Raw genomic sequence first — 22,660 nt, 5'->3', positions numbered from 1 at the left:
TAATAGCTAGGAGAAAGAGAGAATCTAATATAATAAAGAAATTCCAACAAGACTTAAAAATTCTAGACAGCTTTAGAATCATGCATCCAGAAGACAGGGAGTATACATGTTGTTCAAAATCTAAAAAAACCTTATCTAGGATAGACTATTTTCTGGTCTCAGAGAAATTATCTGCTGCGGTACAAGAAATATATATAGACATGATAACAATTTCAGATCATGCCCCTATTGTAATCGTAATGAATCTTAAGAGTAAGGATAGGAAGATTAATCAATTCTTTTTCCCGAAATATTTGATAAAAAACATCAAATTTATAAATTTTCTAAAAGAGAAGTGGGCTGATTATAAACGCTTCAATGAAGGCTTTTTAGATAAAACCCATATATTTTGGAACGCCGCGAAAGCAGTGCTTAGAGGAGAGATTACAACATACCTAATACGATTAAAAAAAAAATGAACTTATATAGACAACAGGTAACTAATTGTTTAATTAATAAATACTCTAACTACATACAGGAAAAAAATATGGCCAACTGGCAGAAATATCTACAGGCTAAAAAAATAGAGATAATTATTTATTGCAAAATGAAATCAACGAGAACATAAAATCTTGTACACAGTTTTACAGGTATGGGAATAAGGTAGGCAGCTTCCTTGCTCGTATAGATAAAAACCATAAGACTAAAAATTTTATAACTAAAATTAAAGATAAAGACCAAATATGGACAAGTACTGAAGACATACAAAAAGTATTTCTTGAGTATTTTACAGAATTGTATTCAACACAACCTATAAATCTAGATAAGAAGGAAAAATTCTGGGCTTCATTAACAAATCCACGTTTAGAGAGTAATCAGGTAAGAAGTATTAATAAACCCATTACAGAAATAGAAATAAGTCAGACAATTAAAGCAATGGCGAACAATAAAGCAGCAGGCCCAGATGGTATGCCATCTGAGTTCTATAAAATTCTGAACGATGAAATAACTCCAACGTTAACTATCTTGATGAATACATTTTGGAACGGTCAGTTAAAACCGTTAGCAGACTTCAATGAGTCCACAATAATTGTAATACCTAAACCAGGGAAAGATCCACAGTCAATTGATTCTTATAGACCCATTTCACTTTTGAACATGGACTATAAGATATTAACCAGTATATTAGCTAAAAGGATACAAGTGTCACTTGATACTATAATACATCCTGATCAAACAGGATTTATGAAGGGAAGATCCTCAAACACTAATCTGAGGAAGGTTTTCTTAACAATTATAGACCATTGGTATAATAATAAACACAATAAGAAAATAAGTAAAGAAGATATTGCAATAATATCATTGGATGCAAGTAAAGCCTTTGATTCTGTTACATGGGACCATCTTGTTACGTCTCTTAGAAAATTTGGGTATGAAGGGAACTGCCTTAATGCAATTGAGATGTTGTATAGGGAGTCCAGGGCATCAATTGTTATAAATAATAATAAAACACCTTATTTCCCTCTTCTAAGAGGGACAAGACAGGGATGCCCCCTGTCCCCCCTAATTTTTAATTTAGCCTTAGAACCTCTACTGATTGCCTTGAGGAACAATATACAAGGGATAGAGGTAGGAGGTAAGAATGTTCAACTAGCTGTATATGCTGACGATCTCTTGGTATTTTCTAGAAAGTCTTGTGAAAGTTTTAATCAAATTTGTCAAATCATAGATAATTATGGCTCCTTCTCAGGTTATAATATTAATAGAAACAAATCTGAAGTTCTATGGCTTCAAAAAAACCAGACATCAGAAGACAAGATCTTCAGGGAAGTGAGTAAACACATTACATATTTGGGGATTAAGATTTCTAATAATCCTATGGAATGGTATTCTTTAAATATTAGTAACGGAGCAAGGCAATTTTCTGAAACCCTTAAAAGATGGGCATCTCTCCCACTCTCTATATATGGCAAAATAAATCTGCTGAAGATGATTGCACTTCCAAGGTTATTATATCTTTTTCAGAATATACCTTTTTTAATTAAAAAACAGGAGATTAAGATAATTAATTCCGCGATCAAAGATTATATATGGATGGGTAAGAAACCCAGGATTAGTTATCAAAAACTAGTCCTTAAAAAAGAATTTCTAGGCCTGGGACTCCCTAATATACAAATATATAATTTAGTGGCGGTTACGAAGATTGCCTTAGACTGGCTCTTGGAGAGTAATCATTTCTCCCTCCTAGACATAGAAAATGGTTTAATAAAACCTCTATGCTTAAAAAATGTTCTTCACTTAGAAATTAAAAACCTCCCAGAGTATGTTAAAAAAATAGACTTCTTTAAAGATACAATAGTGGCATGGCATAGGACATGCAAACTTTTAGGCTTAAAGCCCTTTGCAACTAAATTTTTGTCTATTGAGGGAAATCCAGGGTTTAAACAGGGTCTCCTTTCGGGAACCTTTGCATGCTGGAGAGAGAAGGGGTTATCTAAACTTATTCAATTAGTTAAAATTAATCAAGAGGTAGTGAAGGTTGAAGAGTTTGAAGTAATTAGGAATAGATACCTTCTGGCAGATAGACATTTCTTCTCTTTCTTACAAATCAGACACTACTGTTTGAAATTAATTTGACTACAAGGGAACAACTGGGAGCTTACAGCACTAATCCCGGTTATTAATCTAATCAAACAGGGTAAATATTCTATTTCACTTCTTTATAATTTAATAAATAATAGAAATCATAAACAGCACATAGAGCTAGGGGTCGCAAAATGGAGAGATGTATTTTTTAAGAACCTCAGCACACAAATAATACTGAAAAGTGTAGAAAGGGTAGAAGAGGCATCGCTAGCTATCCCTATGCGGGAGCAACATACTAAGATAATGTGGATGGTATATATCACACCTGAGAAAATTGCTAAGTGGGGTGGCACTGGAGAGGGGGTATTATGTATAAAATGCAGACAACAAAGTACAAACTTGTTACATAGCTTCTGGTCATGCCCAAGAATACAAAGACTATGGGGGAAAATAAACTACTGGTTAGGCAAGATATATGAGACTCAAATCACACTACAAGCAGATCAGGTTATTTTTTTCCACTATAAGAAAGAACATTTAATGTTTAGAAAATTTATAACATTAGTAATTTTAATAGCAAGGAATCTTATATTAAAAGGGTGGAAGAAAGTCAAACCCCCAACTCTAATGTTGATAAGGGAAAATATTCATCACCAATTTTTGATAGAACTTCAAGATACTTTGTTTCATATTGAAACTAATATCACCCGCTTCTTTGATAAATGGGGAAGGTGGGTTAAAACCCAAGACTTAGAAGAACAGAAACGAATAATTAAAAAGTTTGATAATACAGTGTACATAGAAAACTGTAGACTTAGAGGAGAATGGCTATTTGAGTAGGATAGTTGATCTATATGGGGAGGGGGGGGGGAGGGAATACCCACTCCTTCCTTTTTTTTTTTTTTTTTTGTTGTTGTTTTTGCTTCTGCTTGTTGTTTTTGTATTTATTTCGGTTTTATTTGTTTGGGCTGTGGGGGAAGTATACCCGACTGAATAAGAGTTAAGTTGAACATTATGTACGCCATATTGAAATTTTGAGAAGAGTAATTATTTACGCCTGTGGTTGAAAGTGAGTTTGAGTGTTTATTTGTTTTTTGTTTTTTTCTTGCTCTCTTTTCCTTATGTATCGTTCGTTGTTAATTAAAAGTGGAAAGGAGTGATGAGACTATTAATATAGTTTGGATGGTAAACTTTGATACTATATCAAGATAAAAACATTATACGATAGAATATGAATTGATGGAATTAATGTAATATGTATGCAGATAAATATGTATGATATCTCGCTGTACTTGCTTTGTTGAAAAAATTTACTGTTCTTTTCTTTTTTCTGTATCTGATATAGAATATCAATAAACTTCTTTAAAAAAAAAAACAAAACAAAAAAAACAAATCTGTTCAACAGAAGCATCGTTTTTAAAAGCCCATATGGATGCCACAGCTCTAGTAGAATGAGCCGTAATCTTTTCAGGAGGCTGCTGTCCAGCAGTCTCATATGCCAGGCGGATGATGCTTTTCAGCCAAAAAGAAAGAGAGGTAGCCGTAGATTTTTGACCCCTACGCTTTCCAGAATAAACAATGAATAGAGAAGATGCTTGACGGAAATCCTTGGTCGCTTGTAAGTAAAACTTCAAGGCACGAACCACGTCCAAGTTATGTAACAGACATTCCTTCTTAGAAGGAGGATTAGGACACAAGGAAGGAACAACAATTTCCTGATTAATATTCTTATTTGAAACAACCTTAGGAAGGAATCCAGGTTTAGTACGTGAAACCACCTTATCAGAATGAAAGATAAGATGAGGCGAATCACATTGTAACGCAGAAAGCTCAGAAACTCTTAGAGCAGAAGAGATAGCAACTAAAAACAACACTTTCCACGATAACAGCTTAATATCTATGGAATGCATAGGTTCAAACAGAACCCCTTGAAGAACATTAAGAACTAAATTCAGACTCCATGGCGGAGCAACAGGTTTAAACACAGGCTTGATTCTGATTAAAGCCTGACAAAAAGACTGAACATCTGGGACATCCGCTAGACGCTTGTGTAATAAAACTGACAAAGCAGAAATTTGTCCTTTTAAAGAACTAGTAGATAACCCCTTCTCCAATCCTTCTTGGAGAAAGGACAAAATCCTAGGAATCATAATCTTACTTCTTGAGTAGCCCTTGGATTCGCACCAATAAAGATATTTACACCATATCATATGGTAAATCCTTCTAGTGACAGCCTTGCGAGCCTGAATCAGAGTATCAATGACCGACTCAGAGAATCCCTGCTTTGATAAAATCAAGCGTTCAATCTCCAGGCAGTCAGCTGCAGAGAAGATTTTGTATTCAGCTTTAATAGAAATTTGTCAAGTTCATCCTTAGTGCCTTCCCAAAGAAATAGCACGTCATCTATGTAACGCAGCCATAGAGGTATTTGATCAGTATATTTATCATTTGTATCAGAGAATACAGCATGTTGTTCCGACCAGCCTAAGAAAAGGTTGGCGTAAGTTGGGGCATATTTTTTACATACCGAGGAGCTATCTCATAGGGCATCAGCATATTCGTTTACCTGGTAACATATATTTCTAACAATACAATTGCCTCTTCTGCTTGATAAAGCCATACTATCCTAAGAGTAGGTGTCACTATCAACATAGATCCAATATAATATTATAGGTGATATCAACTGTGAATTCTAGCTATTACTGCTAGCTAGTCTTTTCATTATAATATCTAACTATCGGATGTTACTGTGACACTATTGATGCTATACTGATAGCATCCATTATATATTTGACTCACTGGCAATACCCCCTATTCGTAGTTTTAATTTGTGTGTTGTGTGTATGTGAAATTTTATAATATCTATTAATAAAAGTTATATTTCTTCACCACTATCTGACCCATTTTGTCATCCAATCAGAATTGACTATAGTTCTCTGTGATATATTATATACATATTGGGATCAACCCACCTCTTAGGACTCAGGAGTGCTATTAGTGTATACTTGTTGTGGAGGGTCTCCTACTCTCCACAATTTTTGTAAATTGTAGTTTCTATTATACACAGCACCAACCCTGGAACTCAAGTTGACACCACTCGAGTATCCTTAAATTGGGCAGTAGTTCCTATTTATTTATAGTGTAGTGCCATTGGACTTATATTTTGCTTATACCGTTGGGAGCTTGGCAGCCATTTCAAAGTGGCCAGAGACTATATACAGTTTATTATAACTGTTTTACTGTTCCTGCTGCACAATATAGAAAAGGTGCAGGAGGCTATTTACAGCTTAATCTAAAGTAAAACTTTAAAATGACTAAGGTGTAGACTGTCCCTTTAACTCCTGTAAAGTCAGCTATAGAGTAGCAATGTAATACTGGGAGCTAGCTGAGCATATCTGGTGAGCCAATGACAAGAGACACATGTGTGTAGCCACCAGTCAGCTCCCAATAGTACATAAGTTTGATAACAGAAGTGAAATTAAGTGTCATAAAAAGACACATTCTATCTGAATCATGAAAGTGTAATTTCCTATACCTTTAAGTATGATTTAAGGTACATAAAATGTCTGTGTATAAAGTCTTGCTGGTGATTAATAATCTGGGTTGGTGTAGGTTGGGGTTCATTTGATTTTGTTTTATGTACTCTTAAAGGGACAATAAAGTCAAAATAAAACAAATGGATTGGATAGAACATGATGTTTCAAACAACTTTCCAATTTACTTATATTATAATTTGTGCTTAGTTTTCTTAGTATCCTTTGTTAAAAGTAATCCTAGGTGAACTCAGGAGCGTGCACGTATCTTCAGACAGCAGAGTTTGCAAGAACAATTATAGCATTGTTATACAGTTACAAACACTGCTGCACAGAGTGCTAAATACGCGTGCACGCCCCTAAGCTCATATAATATCAGCCTCCTAGGTTTACTCTATAACAAAGGATACCAAAAGAACAAAGCACATTAGATAATAGAAGTAAATTGGAAAGTTGGGTAAAATTGCTGCTCTAGGACTTCCGGTGGGCGGGCTAAGGAGAAGGCAGCTAGTGTTAACGGCTCCTGAGTTAGTTGGCACTTAACTGAGTATTTATCAACTACAACCTGCCTAAATACATAAAACTGGACTCCTGAGCTGACCCGTGTGCATGATAGCCTTGATGCAGCAGGTATCCGGCATTTTTGAGCACAGGCGACATCCATCTCGCCCCCCAGGCAAGCAGACCGGCACATGAAAGTGCGACCGCATCAAGCAGGCTCCCCGATAAATTATTTTTGCTTGAAAGACTGACCTAGCTCAGCGGGGTGAGCCTGCGGGAAGTACACTTACTGTACCTGGCCTAGTGTTGAGAGGAGGAGTGACGCTCATACCTGAATCGGGCCTGAGAGCACACCGGAATCCTGAGACCGCGGAGCTACAGGTGCTGTGACTCTCCCTACGACTCACTGACCGAGATCAGAGGACCGGTCGCAGGCTCAGTCAGGTGGAGGAATCGGTAAATGCCCAGAATCTACGACACCCCAAGAGGATCGGGCGATTGGAGAGAGCGCAAGGCCAAGAGAAGAAAGGCGGAGGTAAAAAGGCGCGAAACCAGTGATCGCCATTTGATACACACCTCCGCCAAGAAAAAGAGCAGAGCTGAGGCGGTAACGCACCTCACCAAATTGGTGGCGGGGTGTACTCCATTGGCCAGTCAAGTCGGGATCTAGCAGCATACTCCTGGAGGGGTCGGACCTGCTGGGGAGAACGGAGGGTGGAAGCCTTGCCCTGCTGGTGTGCGGATAGGCCTTTGCCGCTGCAGCGAGACGAAACCGGCTCAGGTAAACAGACTATCTATCACACAGACACTGAGGGCTGACGAAGGGGGAAGGCACTTTGTTCGACAGGGACATGGTCGCATATTAGACCTGTGGCAGCTTATCCCCTTGCCCCGGATTCCTCCCAAGTCCCCTGTTGGCCAGAACCTCTGGGCTAGTAATAAGAAAAAATAAGAGTTGCTGAGTGATCAACCTAGATCTCTGTATTACACTCTAGCCCCGGCCACCTCATTTCTCACACTTTGGGCCCTCTTGGGTCAGGCACAAACGGCGACACAGCTCCATTTGTCCCCTCTGTGGAGGCTCTCTGTTTAAAGGGAATCTGCAAAAGACTACACTGTGTGACTTTCTTCATAGGGGCAGGCTAAGAATATTTGACTCTTCCAAGGAACTGGTTCACCATAGCTGGCTCTTATTTACACTATAACACCCAGCTGATTGCTGAGTACAATATCTGACATAATAGCATGGTGTATCTGCGTGGCAACACTCAGTGTTTCAGTGTGTGACTGATATTATTCTGCCTGCATTGTTGACAGCAGCACTAAGGGCCAAGATCCGGTTGATATCAGCTAGTCCATAGATGTATTATTTTGGCTCACATTGAAGTATCATTGCATAACTGAATTTGGGCTAACCTTCTGTCTTATTTACACCTGTGAACTGTCCTTTAAAGCATAAGATAACCACTGCTGAGACATACTGTGTGCTAGGCTTGCATGATAATACCTGGTACATTAATGAATTTGCAATAACCTTTCTATGTGTGTTGTGTACATAGTGATACTGAATGCATAGACAATCTCTTTTTGTGTCTAGGTTACTTTTATGGATAAGTTCCTGGCAGGAGGTAAGATGTCAGGGAAGAACAAGAGTTCTGGAAAGACAAGGGTAGCTGCAGATCACTCACAGGAGTCAAATTCTGTCCCACAAGATGCGCAGGCAATCTCTTTGGACACACATGTGGTGGTGCGGCAGCTCTCCTCCATCTTTCTCCCCAAAATTGAATGTTTGCAGAAAGGTCTTGATCATCTGACAGGGGAAATGAAACAATTCTCCGTCAGATTTACTGAGATGGAGGATAGGGTGTCAGGGCTCGAGGACACATCTGTTACACACGATACACAATTAGATGTTCTACTGAAACAAAATGTAGTTCTGCACCAAAGATTAGAGGATCTAGAAAATAGATCCCGTCGCAATAACTTGCGCATCCTTGGGATCCCAGAAAGTGTTAAACCTAGGGACCTCATACATTTTATCCAAGATACGCTACCTACACTACTTAATCTGACCCCTGCTCTGTTCAAGGGTAGTGTAGAGAGGGCGCACAGAGTGGGCCCTGAGAGACAACAAGTCAAGGGCAGCACACAACCTAGACAGGTTATGATAAAATTTCTGCACTTCCAGCTTAAGGTGGAGATACTAAGGGCTTACAGAAAGGTCTCCCCAGTTTTGTATGAGGGATCAAAATTGCTAATATTTCAAGACTACTCCTCCGAACTCATGCGTAAACGCAAGGAGTTCTCCCCTCTTTGTTCACGACTAAATGGGGTGGGCAGGAAAGTATATCTTTTGTATCCAGCCAGATTAAAACTACTAACCCCCTCAGGACCTAAGTTTTTTGACACCCCACAAGAGGTTACTGACTTCCTAGGAAGAGAGCACAGGGGCTCAATGGCAGGCTCACCCAGATCACCGCATTCGGACCCGGGATGAGAGGTGGGAGGGTCCACATTATATACGATAGGAACCTTTATCTCTTTTTTCTAAATTTAGGGGATAATGGAAACCTTTAGAGGTATGGTGCAGCAACAGTGTTTGTTTAGGCAGGAATATAATAACGCTGCTGTTTTGGTTAAACCCAATGTTATAAGTTCAATGGTTAGAAATTTATGTTATGTTAAAACGTTACTGACTACCCTGGTGATTTTCTGCATCCTGAGTTTTTCTGAGACGGGACTGAGGGCCCGGCCCTTGATTGTGGGGCGGCCCCCTATACCTAAGTCTGTTTGTAGATTATGTCTGTATATGTTACTCATTTTAAATACTGCAGCCAATGTATCTTTATCTTCTCTTAGGAATGGTCCACTGACTCTATACCTGGATGTGGCGTATCCAGTGTTCATTAATTTAACTGTTCATTACAATGTAGATGTAAAACACAAACCCCATTCCAGAGCGCTTTATAACTTGTCAGGTTTCCTTTCTCGTCTGCAGGCCACTACTGTACTTTTATCTAAGACACTTCAAAAGGTATGTGAAATAATTGTGGATGCGGGGGGAGAGGAGAGAGGGATAGTCAAAATGTATTTTTTTTTCTTCTCTTCCTCTCTCTCTTCCACCTGTCTGCCCCCTCCCTCTCTCTCTTCTGCCCTGTCTGCCCCCTCCTGGTCATCTTCCTACTTCTCTCCTCCCCTCCTGCAGGGTACCGGTGAGATCCGAGCTCACCTAAAGTCGCTTGAATGGCGGTAAGATTTATAACGTGGAATGTGGGGGGGGAATCAACTCTCCCACTAAGAGGAGTACTATACTGACACACTTAAGAAGTTTGGGAACTGACATTGCACTACTGCAGGAAACCCACGTATCTGAGACAGAACACGAGAAACTGAGGAGGGACTGGGTGGGGGCAATAGAGCATATCTCATACACTAACTCAAGTAGGGGCATTGCTATTCTATTTGGGAAAAGAGGGAACGTTGAAATTTTGCACACACTTAAAGATAACGAAGGCAGATTTCTGGTAGTTAAAGTCAAGATAAATCAGAGGGTGCTAGTAATATGTAACATATACGCCCCAAACTGTAAATCTAAGACCTTCTGGACGCGACTTATACAAACGCTTGTTCCTTTCTCAGGTTCTGAGATCATCCTGGGGGGAGACTTCAATTTAGCACCAAATCCATAACCGGGGGGTACCGTTCGGGGTGCAATAGCACTTTTGAACGGAAAACATTCTCTAGAATCTCCAACTCCCTACAACTTGTTGATATTTGGAGGCTAAGAAATGCGGACAGTAAAGATTTTACTTGCATCTCTAGAGCCAATCCAACACTATCGCGTATAGACCTCTTTATGACGTCCTCTAGCTTGATTCCAAGGGTTACTGGAACCAAGATCCATAATGTCGTGGTCTCGGACCATGCACCAGTTGAGCTTATACTCTCGGTTGGAGCTATGGTTGCCAATAAGCAGACGCTTAGATTCCCAAGCTTTCTTTACACCTCTGACGCATTTTCCAAGCATTTAACACATGCATGGAATGACTACTACACAGACAATCAGGCTCATCAAGACAATCCAGAATTGTTCTGGAACATGGCAAAAGCGGTTCTCATGGGTGACATCTCCTATGTGGCCGCTTTACGGAGAAAAACTCAAGCTAGACTGCAAAAATTGCAGGAAGCTTTAACGGAAGCCTACCAAGCATACTGTGGCGATCCATGCCAGGCCCTAAGGGATAAATATCTTGAAAGTAAGGGAGAGCTGGATGTGTTTCTGGGCCACCAAGCGGTCACACAACTCCTTAGAACCCAGGCTAAGTATTACAGAGAGGGAGACAGAGCTGGTAGACTATTGGCCTCACTGGTAAATAAGAAGACTGCTCTTAAGCCTAATGCGGCGATTACCTACCGCAACAAGACACATAAGACCCCAGAGTCTATAGTGGCGGCTTTGGCGGATTATTATGCCTATATGCTAGCCAAAAGAAGTCACCTCACGAGGTCATAGCATCCTTTTGGAAAGATCTTGATCTTCCGCAACTCAGAGAGGAACAGGTGGCGGCCCTCAACTCATCCATCTCCCCTGAGGAGATTCTAAAATCCATCTCCTCTATGTCCAACGGGAAAGCGGCGGGCCCTGATGGCCTCCCGGCTGAGTTCTTCAAATTATTGAAGACCCAGATCACACCGACTCTAACGAAGTTATACAACTTGTATTACAAGGAGTTGACACCCCCCTCTCAAACATTTACAATGGCACATGTATCGCTGATTCCGAAGTCGGGGAAAGACCCTGGTCTACCTGAATCTTATCGCCCCATCTCCCTACTTAATTCGGATTACAAGATCTTGATGAAGATCTTGGCCGACAGACTAAAAGTGATCCTGACTGACATTATTCACCCGGACCAAACCGGATTTATGTGCCGCAGAACGTCTGTGACTAATGTGCGAAGGGTATTACATGCCATAGCACAGTACGAGAAGAGACCGGAACTTCCGGAAGCGATAGATCAGTCGGAGGCCTTCTTGCTATCCTTGGATGCGGAGAAGGCCTTCAACAGGGTGGAGTGGAGCCACTTACAGGATGTACTGCGACGCTTTGGCTTCTCGGGATCATTTCTCCAATATATTAGCAATATTTACAAGGCCCCATGGATCGCCATCATGGCTAATGGGTTGTTCTCGCCGCGTATCACTCTACAAAGGGGCACCCGTCAAGGGTGTCCTTTATCCCCCCTTCTTTTTAATCTAGCCTTAGAGCCGCTGGCTGTTAAGCTACGTAAGGTCTACCCGGGCATTAGGATGGGAGAGGAGAGGATGCATCTGGCACTATATGCGAATGACATGCTCCTGTTTATGGAACACCCAGCAAAACATATCCCAAAAATTCTGGCGACAATTGAGGCCTTCGGGTCCTTCTCAGGCTATAAGATAAACAAAACAAAGTCGGAAATCTTGTGGCTTCGGAAGCGTAAGGTGCAGTCATGCTCATATCCGTTTCAGGAGGCCAGGGAAACCCTGACTTATCTGGGCATTCAATTGTCCACTAATAGGCAAACCTTGTACCGTAATAATATCACACGAGTGTGTCGTGACCTGGCCCAAACCTTGGAGGGGTGGAGAAACTTACCGGTTTCCCTCACAGGACGAATCAACTTGGTAAAAATGGTTATCCTACCACGGATCCTGTATCCTCTCTTGATGCTACCTTTTCTGATTACTAGAAAAAACCTGGCGATCTACTCAAAGGCCCTATCTAAGTCCTTATGGAAAGGGGGCAGATCTAGAATAGCTCTCATGAAATTGTATGCGCGACCCTCTTCTGGTGGCCTGGGTCTCCCCGACCTGAAGCTATATAACTGGGCAGCACTCAGCCGTCTCATGGTGGATTGGCAATTAAAAACAGAGCACTTTTACACATTTGAACTGGAGAGAAATGCGCTGAGGGGATTTGATCCCTCACTCCTGCCCTACACCCCACTTAATAGCCTCCCGGCGGTGGTCAAAGATAGCTTTCTTTATAAGGATGTGCTGCGGGCATGGCGGCTGGCCCTTGGACACTCTGGCCGATGTCATGTATCCCCCAGATTAAGACAGAAAGAAAAGAGAAGGGCGCCTCCTAGTGTAGCCAATTTTTATATGGGAGATAATGCAAAAGTAAGCATACTCACAATGTGGAAAGGCAAAGGTAATGCCTAGATGAGCACTCTGGGAACTTCACAGTGTCCCAGCTGACTGTGCACTATGCTTAGAGGGCTGCTCCTCCCAAATGCAGAAGGGATATCTGTATTCTGAAAATCAAGAGCAAAAAACAAGAGGGCGACCCCTAGTGCAGATCAATGATGAACCAGTGGTGAAAATCTGTTAGTACTGACGAATGGATACTCACAAGATGAATTGCACCCTGAAGTGCAAATATGGCATACTAGGAATATTATAGTGTCCTAGTGCACAAATCCAACCAAAAAGAGGCACTGTCGTGATGACAAATGGACTTTAGGTATATGAGATGGACATCAGGATGGTGGAAAAGATAAAGAGAACTCCAGTATCGATAAAAAAATATTTAATAAAAAGATAAAAAATGTACATACACAGATCAACAATGATATCTGTTTGTAAAATTGCTACGCGTTTCTAAGCGTTAACCACGCTTTTTCCTCAGGCAAATGATGTCCCACTGCGAAACAATATCAGTTTCCCCCCTGGGATTGATACTTCCCCGTTTACCAACTGGGAAACCAAGGGCTTATGTTTGGTGGGAGATGCTCTTGACATCTCTAGGAAATGCGTCAAGTCCTTTGGGGAGTTACAAACTCAATTTGGACTACCGCGGGCCCACTTCTATGCCTATCTCCAGATGAGACACTATGTTGACCAGCTAATTAGAGAGGACCCGCAATTCTGGGAGCCGCACGTATTTAGCGTGTCAGTATCTGCTTTTAAGCTTGGAAGTTTTTCTATCTCGAGGATTTACAAAACACTACTGAGCCATGTTGAATCTAAACACTTAACCCTGCTAGAAAATAAATGGAGAGGCCACTTAGAGAGGGAAGATCTTTTGGAGCTAATCCAGCGCAGTATAGAAAATGTTAAAAGAGAAACGCTGTCTATGACGCTGAGAGAATCCCAGATAAGAATGCTGCATAAGGATTATATTATTCCACGTAGACTAGCTAAATGGAAGCTTGGGGTGGTGAATGAGTGCAGTAAATGCGGGATTAATGACCCAGACTTTCTTCATTACTTCTACACCTGCCCACGAGTTAAGCAGTTCTGGGGTAGATTAGCCTTCTGGATCACAAGGGTCATTAAGATTAGGGTCAATATAGAAGTGGAGCAAATTTGCTTCTTGGATTGGGAGGAACAAGACACTAGACACGCCTCAATACTCACTACTATGATTTTGATCGCCAGAAAGGTTATACTGGGGGTCTGGACCGAGAGTGCTGCTCCCACCTTTAATGCATTTAAGCACAAACTGCGCAAGCAATTACTTACTGAACAATTAGACACTAAGATGGCCACTGACAGAAGACTTAGACACTTCATTACTAAATGGCGAAAATATATTGAAACCCTAACCGTGGACTCACAAAAACAATTATTACTCCCATTTGCGCATACTGAATACATGTTGACAGCCTCCCTGAGAGGAGAGTGGACATTCTTACAACAGACACGGGGGGGTGGAGGGGAGGAGAGAGTATCATTATTTAGGACAATGAAACCGCCCTCTGACCTCTGTTCTCGCCTGCATCCCCCCTTCCCCTGACCCTTTTGAACCCTCTGGTGTGGATCTGTTTTTTTTTTTTTTCCCTCTCTCTCTTCTTCCGGACCGCAAAGTATAAATTAAAGCAGCTATCTGCTAGGATGATGGAATTGACATCACATGAGTGTTGAGTTTAAGTGTTGGTGGGTTAAGTTTGAGTTTAAAGGGGGGTGGGAAAGGGAAAGTTATTGTAGGTTAATACTAAATCAAACTTGATAGAGAATAACTGAAAAGCCAGAAAAAAATGACCTGACAGATTGATATATGGCATTTTTGTACTTTGTATCAACCTATATCTACTTGTACAAGTGTTTATTTACTAATGAAAATGCTATCTTGGATGTAATGATCTAATTGTATTTGTACAATGTCTCTTGTCCTCAATAAAATTGCTGCTCTATCTGAATTATCAGCGTTTAACTTTCACTGTCAGATTTGGCTTCTGTCTTTGATGATGTTTTCCTAATTATTCTGTGATATTGGGTTTTTAATTATACAAAAAACACAAAATACTGGTCTGGATTACAATCACTTTTTATTTGCATGAAAAAACATTGTATATCATTATATAGTAAACAGCAGCATTACATGATATATGCACACAATGGTATAAATATACCTAACACTTGTGCTCTTGATACAAAGGGATTTATCAGACATATAATGTTCCCTTTATATATACAGTATGTGCTATTATCAGTTCTTGTGGCTTCTAACTAACATGAAAACATCTAACAGACATATCAAGTTACAGAACATGACATACATATTACATACCCAGTATACATGTAGGTTATAGTAGCCATTTAAATTAAACTGATTATGATCACATGACACACATATTACATACCCAGTATACATGTAGGTTATAGTAGCCATTTAAATTAAACTGATTATGATCACATGACACACATATTACATACCCAGTATACATGTAGGTTATAGTAGCCATTTAAATTAAACTGATTATGATCACGTATGTACCGGTTACTGATATTGTGTCTCATGAAATAAAAGCAGTTTCCCATCAGTAATTCCTCTGGTATATAACATGTACAATGCTAAGCATCTATTGCTATAAGAAAAGGTTTATCCATAAGATGTGCACATTAAATATATCTCCCAGATGTCAATCATTTGAGACTGATGTTCCTGTTTATATAATTCTCTAACACTCTTCATATAAAGACTCCTTTATTCTGTAAATGTAATTATTTCCTCCCTATGTAAAACAAACGTACAACTCCTAACACTGGCATATTAATAAACAACACTGGGGGTGCTTTGGTGTTGAATGGTTGTGTAAACTGGTCAGTATGAGGACAGATTTAGATATTCTTGTGTAATGTTGGAATTCTATCACATTTATATGAGAGAAACTGAGGTGCACATATATAGAGCAACAAAGCACAGCAGGAGAGCAATTCAAATCTGGGGCTTTTATAGTAAGTACTATTTACAATAATATTTCTTTTGATGCTTCTATTTATTATTATTATTATTATCGGTTATTGGTAGAGCACCAACAGATTCCTCAGCGCTATAAACAAATGCGGAGTACAACAAAACAATTAAAGGGATCAAATGGGTAGAGGGCCCTGCCAAGAGTTGCACTGTTGTAGTCCGCTCTTAAGAAGGTGATCTACAAACATCTGGACTCTTAGGCTTACATTCTAAGGGGGTTCAGGGGATAGCAATGAAGGAGAGGAACTGGTGTAAAGAAAGGTTAGCGTAGGTTGTATGCATCCCTGAACAGTAGAGTCTTAAGGGAACGCTTAAAGCTTTCAAAACTAGAAGATAGTCTTGTGGAGCAAGGCAGAGAGTTCCACAAGATGGGATCCAGTCTGGAGAAGTCCTGTAAACAAGAGTGTGATGAAGTGACAAGAGAGGAGGAGAGTAGGAGGTCATGAGCAGAACGAGGTGGGCGGAGGGAGAGTATCTGGAGACAAGGTCTGAGATATAGGGGGGAGTAGTGCAGTTGAGCGCTTTGTATGTCAGAATGAGAATTTTGTGTTTGATCTTAGAGGCAAGAGGAAGCCAGTGAAGGGATTGGCAGCAGATGAAGAGCGACGTGTAAGGAAGATGAGTCTGGCAGAGGCATTCATTATGGATTGTAAAGGAGCTAGGTGGCAGGTGGGGAGACCAGAGAGGACAGAGTTGCAGTAATCGAGGCGGGAAAGAATGAGAGAGTGGATTAAAATCTTAGTTGTGTCTTGGGTAAGGAAGTGTCTAATTTTAGAGATGTTTTTAAGGTGGAAGCTGCAGGCTTTAGTCAAGGACTGAATGTGAGGAGTGAAAGAAAGATCTGAGTCAAATGTGACCCCGAGACATCGGGCATGCGGGGTAGGAGTAATGATGGAGTTGTGAACAGTTATAGAGAGATTGGGGTGGAGATATTTGAAGAAGGGGGAAAATAAGGAGCTCAGTTTTGGAGAGATTTAGCTTGAGGTAGTGAGAGGACATCCAGTTAGAGATGTGAGAAAGACAGTTAGTAACATGGGTTAGCAAGAAAGAAGATAGGTCTGGTGCATAGAAGTAGATTTGGGTGTCGTCGGCATACAAATGATATTGTAAACCGTGGGACTTTATTAGGAAACCTAGTGATGACATGTAGATTGAGAAGAGAAGGGGACCGAGGACAGAGCCTTGCGGTACTCCGACAGAAAGTGGTGATGGGGCAGAGGAGACCCCAGAGAAGTCTACACTAAAGGTATGGTTTGACAGGTAGGAAGAGAGCCATGAGAGGGCTGTGTCACAGATGCCGAAGGATTGGAGGGTTTGGAGCAAAAGAGGGTGGTCAACAGTGTCAAAGGCTGCAGACAGAAGTAGCCTTTTGATTTTGCTGTAAGTAGGTCGTTGGTAACCTTAACAATTGCGGTCTCTGTGGAGTGATGGGGACGAAATCCAGATTGCAGTGGGTCAAGGAGGGAGTGTTTATTGTAAGAAAATGGGATAGGCGCGCATAAACTAGTTTTTCGAGAAGCTTGGAGGCAAGATGCAGGAGGGAAAAAGGGCTGTAGTTGGACTGGGAGGTAGGATCAAGGGAAGGTTTTTTGAGGATAGGTGTGACCAGTGCATGTTTCAGCGATGAGGAAAATATACCGGTGCTGAGGGAGAGGTTGAAAATGTGTGTGAGTATAGGGGGGTAAGGGTATTTAGAGAGTTTGTCCTCTAGGATAATTGTAAAACGGTTTGCACAATGTGTATATAAAGTTTGTGTGTAAATATTTGGTGTTTTTTGATACCTGATTTCAATAAAAACATAAAATATGCTTACCTGATAATTTTATTTCCATTGAGGGGAGGAGTCTCCATGGCTTCATTCGTTACTAGTGGGAATTCATAACCTGGCCACCAGGAAAAGGCAAAGACACCCCAGCCAAAGGCTTAAATACCTCCCCCACTCCATCATCCCCCAGTCATTCTGCCGAGGGAACAAGGAACAGTAGGAGAAGCATCAGGGTATAAATGGTTCCAGAAGAAGATAATAAATTTATGTCCGCCAATCGGAGAGACAAGCGGGAGCCGTGGAGTCTCCTCCCCTCAATGGAAATAAAATTATCAGGTAAGCATAATTTATGTTTTCTATTTAAAGGGGAGGATAATCCACGGCTTCATTCATTACTAGTGGGAACATATACCCAAGCTCAAGAGGACACTGAATGAAACCGGGAGGGTAAAAGGTGGACCCTTAGTATGAGGGCACCACAGCCTGTAGAACCTTTCTCCCCAAAACAGCTTCCACAGAAGCAAAAACGTCAAATTTGTAAAACTTTGTGAAAGTATCCAAGGAGGACCAGGTAGCTGCCTTGCAAATCTGCTCCATAGAAGCCTCATTTTTGAAGGCCCAAGATGAAGCTACAGCTCTAGTGGAATGAGCCATAATCCTCTGAGGAGGCCTATGTCCGCTGTCTCATAGGCCAAGCGGATCAAGCTCCTCAGCCAAAAAGACAAAGAAGCAGCAGAAGCCCTCTGACCCCTGCGCTTCCCTGAATACACAACAAAAAGGGATTTAGTTTGTCTGAAATCCTTTGTAGCCTGAAGATAGAATTCCAGGGCACAAACCACATCCAGATTATGAAGCAACCTCTCCTTAGGAGAAGAGGGGTTAGGACACAACAAAGGAACAACTATTTCCTGATTGATGTTACAGTTAGACACCACCTTGGGGAGAAACCCCAAGTCCGTGCGAAGAACAACCTTATCCGAATGAAACACCAGATAAGGAGGCTCATGCTGGAAGGCTGCCAGCTCAGATACTCTGTGTGCCAATGCAATAGCCAACAGGAAAATAACCTTCCAAGACAGAATCTTTATGTCAAGAGAATACATAGGCTCAAATGGAACCTTATGCAAAACCTTAAGCACCAAGTTTAAGCTCCAAGGAGGAGCAGATTGCTTAAAGACAGGCTTCATTCGAGAAAGAGCTTAAACAAAAGATTGAATGTCAAGGATCTCAGCGAGTCTCCTATGCAACAGAGCTGATAAAGCCGAGATCTCTTCCTTTAGGGAACTAGCAGCCAAACCCTTAGCCAACCCCTCTTGGAGGATGGACAAAATCCTGGAAACCCACACCTTGTGCCAAGGGTATCCATGTCTTTCACACCAGGATAAGCAAGTCCTCCACACGTTATGGTAGATGCGTCGAGTGACTGGCTTCCTTCAATCACACTCTCAGAAAAACCTCTTTTGGCCAAGACTATGCATTCAATCTCCACGCAGTCAGCCTCAGAGAATTGAGATTTTGATGTTCAATATGATGAAGGAGCAATCAGAATGGATGACACTCTCTCCTGCTTTATACGAGCCACTACATGAGGAAGCAGCAGTAAAGGAGGAAATATGTACACTACACCGAACCCCCAGGGCCTCTATTAGCTCCACCTGGGGGTCCCTCAACCTCGATCGGGGAAGCATGCAATTCAGCCTTGATGCCATGAGATTGAGCTCCGGCGTCCCCCATCTGAGACAGATCTCCGCAAACACTTCGGGGTGAAGAGACCATTCCCCTGGATGAAAGGTTTGCCTTCTGAGTAAAATCCGCTTCCCAATTGTCCACACCCGGGATGTGGATTGCTGAGAGCAAACAGCTTTGGGACTCTGCCCACTCTAGTATCAGAAGCACCTCCCTTATTGCCAGGGAGCTCCTCGTACCCCCCTGGTGGTTGATGAAGTAAACAGAAATTCCAGTACCTGGGAACAAAGAGGTGTGCAAGCTTCAAGGATACTGCACTGTATCCCAAACAATATAAAGTCCCAAAAAAGAAGCAGCACCAGCAAGTAGTTTTCCAACAGATTAATTTGTGCAGTTTGCAAACTGCACGAATAAATCTGTTGAAAACTACTGGCTGGTGCTGCTTCTTTTTTGGGACTTTCCCCTGGTGGTTGATGTAAGCCACCGAGCTAATGTTGTCTGTCTGGAACCTGATGAAGTTGAAGTCCCCCAGACGAGGCCATGCATTGTAGATCACTCGTAGCTCCAGGATATTTATTGGAAGAAGAGACTAAAGCTGAGACCACTTCCCCTGTGCCATCCTGGCACCCCAAACAGCTCCCCATCCCGCCAGACTCGCATCCCTAGTCACAATCTCCCAGGACGGTCTCAGGAAGGATGTCCCCATGGACAGGAGATCCGGGCAGATCCACCAAGAGAGGGAAATCCGAGTCTGTGCATCAATGGATATCAGTTGTGATAGATCGGAATGATCGCCGTTCCACTGCCTCAACATGCACAATTGAAGAGGTCTGAGATGAAGCCTGTCCATGCTGGAAACCATGAGCCCATTCACTGAGCAACAGATGGTCTCACTGTAGACTGTAGGGCAGGACAGGTAGATGCCATCTTTGTGCGTCGCTTGTCTGTGAGAAAGATCTTCATGGACATGGAAGCTATGATCGTGCCCAAAAACTCCACCATGGTACTGGGAACCAGGGAACTCTTCTCGACATTGATCTTCCAACCGTGAAATTTAAGTAACTGCAGCAAGACCCTGGTATGAGTCTCTGTCAGATGGGATGACAGCGCTTGGACTAGGATATCATCCAGGTAGGGCGCCACCATGATGCCCTGAGATCTGGCAAAAGCTAGGAGGGCCCCCAAGACCTTTGTGAAAACTCTCAGGGCCATCACCAGACTGAAGAGAAGAGCCACAAACTGGAAATGCTGATCCAAAAAGGCGAATCCGAGAAACCTGAAATGGTCCCTGTGAATCAGAACATGAAGGTAGGCACCCTTCAAGTCTATAGTGGTCATTAGCTACCCCTCTTGAACTTGGAGCAAAATGGATCTGATCGTTTCCATTTTGAATGATGGAACGGACAGGAACTTATTTAAACATTTGAGGTCCAGAATCGGGCGGAACGTGCCCTTCTTCTTTGGAACCATAAACAAATTTGAGTAGTACCCAAGACCCCTTTCTGCATGGGGTACTTGTACAATAACACCTAGAGCGGGAGATCCTGCACACAATCCAGAAAGGCCTCTCTTTTCTCCGGCCTTGAGGATAGATTTGACAGAAGGAATCTGCCCCTAGGTGGAGAAGACATGAACCCTATCCTGTAACCCTGGGTGACTACCTCCAGAACCCAGGGGTCCTGAACATCCTGCAACCAGGCATCTAAGAACAGAGACAATCTGCCCCCCCACTAGGTCCGCAGACTGGTCGGGGGCTGCCCCTTCATGTGGACTTAGTCTCGGTGGGCTTCTTGTTTTGCTTAGACGTGTTCCAAGCTTGAGCAGGCTTCCAGGCACCCCGGTCCGCTTTTGCAGTGGCTGTTGGCACTGTGCCTTATCCCTGTGAAAGGGATGAAAAGTAGAACCCTTAGGATTCGCTTTCTTATCCTGAGGAAGGAAGGCACCCTTGCCTCCTGTAACCGTGGATATAATTGAGTACAGACCTGGACCGAACAGAATCTTGCCCTTAAAGGGTAAAGAGAGGAGCCTCGTTTTAGAGGTCATGTCTGCCGACCAGGATTTTAGCCACAGAGCCCTGCGTGCAAGAACCTAAAAACCAGATAATTTAGCATTCAGGCGGATAATCTTCATATTAGCATCACGAATTAAAGAATTGGCCACCTTCTGGGCCTTAATCTTTTCCTGCACTTCCTCGAAAGAGGGTTCACCCTCAATCATATCAAATAAAGCATAGCACCAATATGACGCAGCTACGGCAACCACAGCGACCGCTGCTGCCGGTTGAAAAACAAACCCTGTGTGTTGAAACGTCTTTCGTAACATGTTTTCCAATTTTTTATACATAGGCTCTTTGAACGAAGAACTATCCTCTAAAGGAATCGTTGTGCGTTTAGCAAGCATGGAGATGGCCCCATCCACCTGGGGAATGGTCCCCCACAGCTCCAGCTGAGCCTCCGTAATGGGGAAAAGCTTTTTAAATTGAGAAGAAGGGGAAAAGAAAGAACCTAACCACTCCCATTTGTTCTTTATAATGTTTGCCATCTTCACAGGAACCGGGAAAGTCTGGGGAACCACCCTATCCTAGTAAACCTTATCTAACGTAGGAATGGAGGGCTCTTCCGGAAGCTTCAGTTCCGGAACTTCTAAAGCCAGTACTTGTTTTAGTAAGAAACACAAGTTCTCCATCTTAAACCTAAAGGCAGGCTCCTCCTCTGCCGGGGGTTTAGATGACACAGACTACGACTCAGAAGGGGTCCCTTCCGAAGCGTCGGAATGGGCCTCGTCACTGTACCACCCAACCGGGGCGTCCGACAGAGACAAATCATAGTCGGGCCGCTATGAAAAGCTCTACGCTTGCACTTAGCAGAACACGGCAAAGCATGGATCACCTTAGCGATTGCCGTTTCAAACTGGTTTGCAAAATCAGGCAGCCAAGCAATCTCCCCCGAAGGGGTAACATTCAGAACCTGGGGCGCTGCATGTGGGATACAGGACGCCATTAGGGAACGCACCTCATGGGACGGTGACCCCTCAGAGGTGGACGGCTCAGTAGTACTAGACATTCTTTTATGTTTGGAAGTTGTAGCCTTCTCAAGGCATGTGGAACACAGTTGCACAGGCTAGTCTACCAAAACCTCACAATAAACACAGGTATAAGACTTAGTTACAGAGGGAGTACCCTCTAAAATCTCAGAATCCTCCATAGCTTTTGTTATGAAAAGATAAGACAGACACCTTTATAACCACCAATGGCCGGGGCACTCACCACCTCCTATGACCCAAGCTGCAAAAAACAGCTTTGTCTCTGTCACAGATCAGACTGGAAGTGAAAAAGCCCCACCCGGTCATAAGGCTGTCTAAGCAGGA

At 42.2% G+C, this 22,660-nt stretch overlaps 1 protein-coding gene across 1 annotated transcript in view; it reads right to left on the bottom strand.

The window, feature by feature from the left end:
• LOC128659856 (oocyte zinc finger protein XlCOF6-like) overlaps window positions 1-22,660 on the bottom strand; it is a 146,894-nt gene that overhangs the window by 121,149 nt on the left and 3,085 nt on the right. The gene's annotated exons all lie outside the window — the stretch shown is intronic.

This window comes from Bombina bombina, chromosome 5, assembly GCF_027579735.1.
Source record: "Bombina bombina isolate aBomBom1 chromosome 5, aBomBom1.pri, whole genome shotgun sequence".
Lineage (NCBI taxonomy): Eukaryota > Metazoa > Chordata > Amphibia > Anura > Bombinatoridae > Bombina > Bombina bombina.
Note: the sequence above shows the minus strand (reverse complement) of the source record. Positions and strands in the feature narration are given on the sequence as shown.